At 40.2% G+C, this 6,933-nt stretch overlaps 1 long non-coding RNA gene across 1 annotated transcript in view; it reads right to left on the bottom strand.

The window, feature by feature from the left end:
* LOC107182144 overlaps positions 1 to 6,933 on the bottom strand; it is a 33,539-nt gene that overhangs the window by 25,780 nt on the left and 826 nt on the right. The window lies entirely within an intron of this gene.

The following is a 6,933-nucleotide window of genomic DNA, read 5'->3' as shown; positions in this document are numbered from 1 at the left end:
CAGTCGTCTTATACGCCGGCAAATACGGTATGGTCACTGCAGTGTTGTTTATAATAACGCGCGCGCACACACACACACACACTCACCCCGTAAGTACTACCTACACAGGCTAAGGGTGGAACCGAGGCCTGGAACTACCCTGGGCCCATACCCAGCCAGCCCAGGCACATAGCCACTCATCACAATCACAGAGTGGTGCAGCAGGAGACTCTGCTAGATGACTGTGTACAGGTCACTGGGTAACTGTTCCCTGCTGCTACCTTCCCTCCCATCACTACATATCATCACCCCAAGGTATGTATGAAACAATAAACTGTGGATAATGCTAGCCTCTGTACAAAGCAAGTTCTACTCTCCCACAAGACATAGCTAGGAAAATAAAAGCACTGAAAAATGAGCAATCATTTCTATTACATAAAGTCAAAGCTAAATGTATTTGGAGTAAGGCAAAAACAGTTCAATGTGATGAATATAAATGAAAATAATGATGAGAATCCTGTGAGCAGGTTGCATAGAGTAAAGAGAACCAGATTTCACTTTAGAGGATGAGGGAGCACTATTAGAGGATCTTAATGCGGAGAGGGAGCCCAATTATTGGCAGATGGAGGTGAATACTAAATGCCTCAAGAAGATTTAGAAAGGCTAAAACAGACCAATTACTATATATAAAATGAAAAAAGTAGTTACAGATCTATTCTAAAAAGATATCAAACTGGGCCCTAGCCAGTTTGGCTCAGTGGATAGAGCATTAGCTGTGGACTGAAGGGCCCTGGGTTCGATTCCGGTCAAGGGCACATGTCCAGGTTGTGGGCTCGATCCCCAGTAGCGGGTCTGCAGGAGGCCGCCGATCAATGATTCTCTCATCATTGATGTTTCTATCTCTCTCTCCCTCTCTCTTCCTCTCTGAAATCAATAAACATATATTTTAATTAAAAAAAAGATATCAAACTGGAGTGGTTTTAATTAGAAAGTTCTATGACACTTTCAGGAAGAAATTATTCTCACATTATATAAACTGACAGAGTACAGAAATTATAAAAAAATATAAATAATTCTACAAAGCTACTATAACACTGAAATCGACAGTTAATAAATAGCACAAAATAAAAAGCTATTGGCCAAACTCAGTGAACATAGGCGCAAAACACATTTAAAAAAAACATGTGCAACTTGAACCAGCAGTGTATTTAAAGATCAATATATAGGCCAATGCCAGTGTGACTCAGTTGGCTGAGTGTTGTTCCATGCACCAAAAAGTTATCAGTTGGATTCCCAGTCAGGGTACATGCTATTTCCAACCTCATTTTTAATTTTTAGCATTTGCAACAGACTTTTTGATAGTGACACTGCCAGAAGAAAATGGGAGTCATAGATTTAAAATATTCAAGGAGGGAGAAAATGAGATCCAATGATTTTCTATCCAGCAAAATTAACGATCTTCAAGTATATATGGCACCAACTGTTACTGCCCTGTAAGAACTCAAGGAATATTGTTCTCACTGTACTAGAAAATGATCTAGAGTGACTAGAAAACATCAACATAAGGAAATGATGGTGAGTTAAATATAGTTACTTGTAGAACTAAGACTAAATTAGGTTTAAAAGGAAGAGATAATATTATGTAATGTCTGCATGATCTGACAATGTAGACACATTACACTATAAAAAGTGAGGAGGTTGGAAATAGCATATGTAAAAATTTTTTAATGTTTTCAATAGCCATAACCAGATGTGACAGAATTTTATGTATAGATTGTTGTATGTGTAATATGGGATAAAATAAATGGGCAATTCTGGAATATTGTCTTTTCTATCTTCCCCTGTGTCCTTGAAAATCAGTATTCTTTTTTTAATTTAATTTTATTTTTTAAAATATATTTTATTGATTTTTTACAGAGAGGAAGGGATAGGGATGGAGAGTCAGAAACATCAATGAGAGAGAAACGTCCATCAGCTACCTCCTGCACACTCCCTACTGGGGATGTGCCCGCAACCAAGGTACATGCCCTTGACTGGAATTGAACCTGGGACCTTTCAGTCCACAGGCCAATGCTCTATCCACTGAGCCAAACCAGTTAGGGCGAAAATCAGTATTCTTAATATGGAATCCAGTGTCATATAGATGTCAATATATAAAAACCCTGAACTTAAATAGAAACAATATGAACTCACAAGGTATTTTATCTTGAAGAAAGATAGATAGATAGATAGATAGATAGATAGGTATGTATCTATATCTACACACACACCAGCTCTGATCACTGAAAAGGCTTGAAAGTAATTGTCAATCCAGTACCAATGAGCATTTCTAGCACCAAGATTATGGTTTTGAATGACCATTTCCCATTAAAAGGTTGGAGAAATACCTGATTCCAAGTTTGGAGTCAGGAAATGTGTAAGATGAGTCCAAAACATCATGACATACCAGTGGAGAAGTACAGAACATGCAACTCCAAAATAAGCAGCTTTGGCATGTTGATGATTTGTGTTAAAGGCAGATGAAGACAGCAAGCACAAGAAAAACATTCTGGCCCTACCCGGTTTGGTTCAGTGGATAGAGCTGGGCCTGCGGACTAAAGAGACCCCAGGTTCGATTCTGGTCAGGGGCACATGCCTGGGTTGCGGTCTCGATCTCCAGTAAGGTCCGTGCAGGAGGCAGCTGATCAATGATTCTTTCTCACCATTGATGTTTCTATCTCTCTCTCCCTCCCCCTTTCTCTGTGAAATCAATAAAAATATTTTTTAAAAACAAGAAAAACATTTTCTTTCTTTTTTTTTAAAGCGATGAAATTCTCCTATGAGCGATGTCCTCCCAATATCAGAAGGAAAGCAGCATTCTCATCATCAAGAAGTTGAGACTGAGAGCATGCTATATATACAGACCTTATCAAAAGTAATTCTTCTTTCATAGCCGTTCCCTACAGTTTAGTCACTTTCCACAATTGTCTCTCTCTCTGTTTAACCTAATATAACAGCATGTAAATTTCATAATTTCTTTGGGTCTTCATTCCTTATGAAGGTTCCTGTGTCACATAAAATTTGCATTAAATAAATATGTATGATTTTCTCTTGTTGATCTGACCCAGATAAAAAGAACCCTAAGAGGGTAAAGGTAAAAGTGTGTCTCCCCTACACCAGATATCAGGGAAGCAATCAATTACTAGGACTGTGTCAAAAGGACTCAGGAGCCAAGTTAAAGAGGCTCCCACTGGCCTAAGATGGGATAATTTGAGCTTCAATAAGGATAGTAACTTCAATGAATTGAAAACCATCAATGAATTTAAATCCATGAATTGATAATGATGCACTGCCCGGCCCCAAATTATAAGAGAAAGTTTATTAGAAAGTTACAGGAGTAGTAGAAGTGAGACAACTGGGCTGCATAGGCTCAGGAAACAAGTTAACATACACAAAAGAAGGGCTCTTGGAGCTTAGGAGAGAGAAAGGCAAAGGTAACGATCCTGGGGGAAAGAGAAGGGGAAAGGAAAGGTGCAGGTGTGCTCCTGAGAGGGGGGAGCATGCTGATTATGATGTTTTTGTTTGTTTGTTAAATATGTTTTTATTGATTTCAGAGAAGGGAGAGGGAGAGAGAGAGATAGAAACATCGATGAGAGAGAAGCATTGATCGGCTGTCTCCTGCATGCCCCCTACTGGGGATTGAGTCCACAACCTGGGCATGTGCCCTTAACAGGAATTGAACCATGACCTCTTGGTTCATAGGTAGATGCTCAACCACTGAGCCACGCCAGCTGGACCCAATCATGATGTTTTAAAAAGAAAACTAACTGGTCACCTTCTGGGGATGACAGAGAACCAATTCATTACTTTGAAAACTGGACAAAGGAAAGAAAGATTTATCCTGCATTTCCTATATGACCTATACAACAAAGTCATTCCAGCTAATATTTGAAAAGAAAATTATAATGAGAATGTCATTGTTACGCCATCTCCAATGAAGTAAGAGATCTAGACACCAAAAAACAGCTATTGGAATTTTGACAGGGGTTACACTCGATCTGTAGGTCACTTGGGAGAGTACTGCCATCTTAATATTAAGTGGAAGATGACACACTGTGAGTGACATGATCAACTTTATCAGGGAAAATGCTTCTCTACAGTCGCGGCCAGGACATCGCCATGGACTCTCCCCTTAAGCCCACCTACCAATAGAACTGACACAAAAGGTGGCAGTGGTAGACAGAACAGCAGCATAACCCAGTGTGACTTTTGTCCACTTTGACATGGAAAACAGTATCTCCCCTCCTGATTTCAACAATTTTGGCAGTATAGGGAACAGTATTATACAACAGTAAATAAAAATTTATATGACCAAAGCAGTGGGAAGACAATTTTTTCCTTGTTCAATCCACTACCCAACAGTTGCCAAAATAAATGAGAGGGAGCAAGGCAGGTTTTGGTTTTGTGATTTATAACCAAACCACAGAACTGGGACAAGGGCCTTTCACTTCTTTCCCATAACTGTTTAAAACATTAACTCAGTGGAAGATGCGAAAAGTTTCCAAAAATATTCCAGGAGGGTGAGGAAGTGGTAATCATAGCATATTCAATCTTTGCCTGTTTCCCCTGTACCCAAAAATGATCTACTCCTATGGGCTTGGAAAACAGAGCCTCTACTTAGAATACATTGTGTCTTAATTTTTCCACAAACTTCTGCATTCATTTTCTCTTCCTATTAAACCTTGGAAGGTTTATCAAACAAGGACAATCCTGACCTTTCAATATAGTAAATGTTCCTTCATGTTCCTGGCTTATGTGTTTTGGCAGTGCAGTTCTGCCACAAGTGCTGGCAGGGAACATGCAGTATTCCCATAGAAATAACATGGACCTAATAACATTTGTTTCTGGACATTGTCCTTCAGCTTAGTTCTAGTGGAAGACTGTGAACCTCAGAACTTCTACTGGAGATAAATCACAAGGTCCAGGTCAAGGGGGCTCTCATGGTTCACCTTGGCCCAAAGAGAAAGCTGTCCCTTTGTTCCCTGAAGGGAGGAATCATGTCTAACTCTAATTTGTAATTACCCCTCGCCCAGTTTTTGGCATCTCTTTTATACTCAGCCTACAGGCTTTGTTCAGTAGGTAGTGGGTAAATGTAGTGAGCAATCAGTCTCTAATCTAGAGGCCATCAAAATCATCTGTAAAACTTTCAAAAGACACAGGTCAGAAACTCTGCCCAAGATTTATTCAGCAGGTATAAGGGTGGTATCCAAGCATTTCCAGTTTAAAATATTCCATAAGCAATTCCGTTGAGAATCTCAGGTTTAAGGAACACTCCCTTCTCTACACTTCAGCTAACTCATTTCGCTTAAAAGAATAATACTGTGTGGCCATACTGGGAGAGAAGGGAAGGTTTTCCTCCCTGGCCTCTAAGAGATTTAAGTCCTAAATTAGACTCAGGCCCCTCATTTTCAATTTGACTGGCGAAAAATAAGTGCCACCTTTACAACAACAGTCCTTCACATTATCCCAGCCATGTCCCTGTGCATTAATCATGTCTTACATTTTTTTTTCTGTATTTTATGAAGTTTTAAAAACTTGCTGGTGGAGAGAATGCCCTTTCCAGGGCTAATTCCTAAAGACAGTAATCAACTTACTTGGCAGCAACCTCTTATATGCAAAGCAATCAGCTCCTTTAACTCTCACAGACAAAGCCAATATTACCCCTACCTAAATCATCCCAAGGCCAGGTACCAGGCAACTAGAGACCATTCCTATTGCCCAAAGCCTGCCAAAATTATTTAAACTAGCTAGTCCTTAAAAAAGGCTTACCCTGCCCTGCCTTGCCTTTCTCATGGAACAAAGGCAAGACAGCTTTCTCCTAAGCTTTCCCCTCACTCCTGCTTCTGCCTTCTGGCGAAAATCTTCCTGTGGTGTGGCACGCCTCTTCTCTCCAGAAATAGAATACATTTTTCTTTCAATGGCTTTGGCCTCGCTCTGACTGGTGTTGCTAGCTGGTTAGAGAATTGGCCTGGGAACCAAAGGATCGCAGGTTCGATTCTCAGTCAAGGGCTCATACCTGTGGGTTCGCTCCCCATCCCCAATCAGGGCGCATGCAGGAGGCAACCAGTCGATGTGTCTCTCTCACATCGATGTCTCTCTCACCCACTTCCATTCTCTCTGAAAAGCAATAGAAAAAAATATCCTCTAGTAAGGATTAGTAATAGCGTTGTCGTCACCTAGTCACCTCTATAAATTAAAATCTCACCAGTACAAGTGAGACACCCTACCCCACACATTCCTCTATGCTGCCTACCACTCTTGTGCTGTCTACTTTACTCATCCATTTGGAAATCATACTACAAACTAACTTAGGTTTCCGAAACCAAGTAACAACTCCTGAATTCCTTCATACAAGAAAAGCTCTTGGAAGTTCTATTAGCATCTGACACTCAGCACTCAGAGTCAAATGTAGTATGGCCCAACAATTGCTCTCCTAGGTATATATACAAGAGAACTAAAAACACAACTCGCCCTCACCGGTGTTGCTAAGTGATTATAGAGTATTGGCCTGTGGACTGAAGGATCATGGGTTCGATTCTGGCCAAGGGCATGTACCTCAGTTGCAGGCTCGATTCCCAGCCCATCAGGGCACCTGCTGGAGGCAACCAGTTGATGTGTCTCTCTCACATCAATGTTTCTCTGTCTCTTCCCCTCCCACTCTCTCCAAAAATCAATGGAAAAAAATATCCTTGAGTAAGGATTAACAACAACAAAACACACACAACTTGTACATGCATGTTCACAGCAGCATTATTTATGAGCCAAAAAGCAGAAACAGCCCAAATGTCCATCAACTGGTAATAAACAAAATGTGTTATATCCATACAAGGGAATATTATCCAGCCATTAAGAGAAATGAATTGATTTGTTCTACATGAACCGGATGTTAAGTAAAATACACATAAATAAATAAAT

This window comes from Myotis davidii, unplaced genomic scaffold (assembly GCF_000327345.1).
Source record: "Myotis davidii unplaced genomic scaffold, ASM32734v1 scaffold555, whole genome shotgun sequence".
Taxonomy (NCBI): domain Eukaryota; kingdom Metazoa; phylum Chordata; class Mammalia; order Chiroptera; family Vespertilionidae; genus Myotis; species Myotis davidii.
Note: the sequence above shows the minus strand (reverse complement) of the source record. Positions and strands in the feature narration are given on the sequence as shown.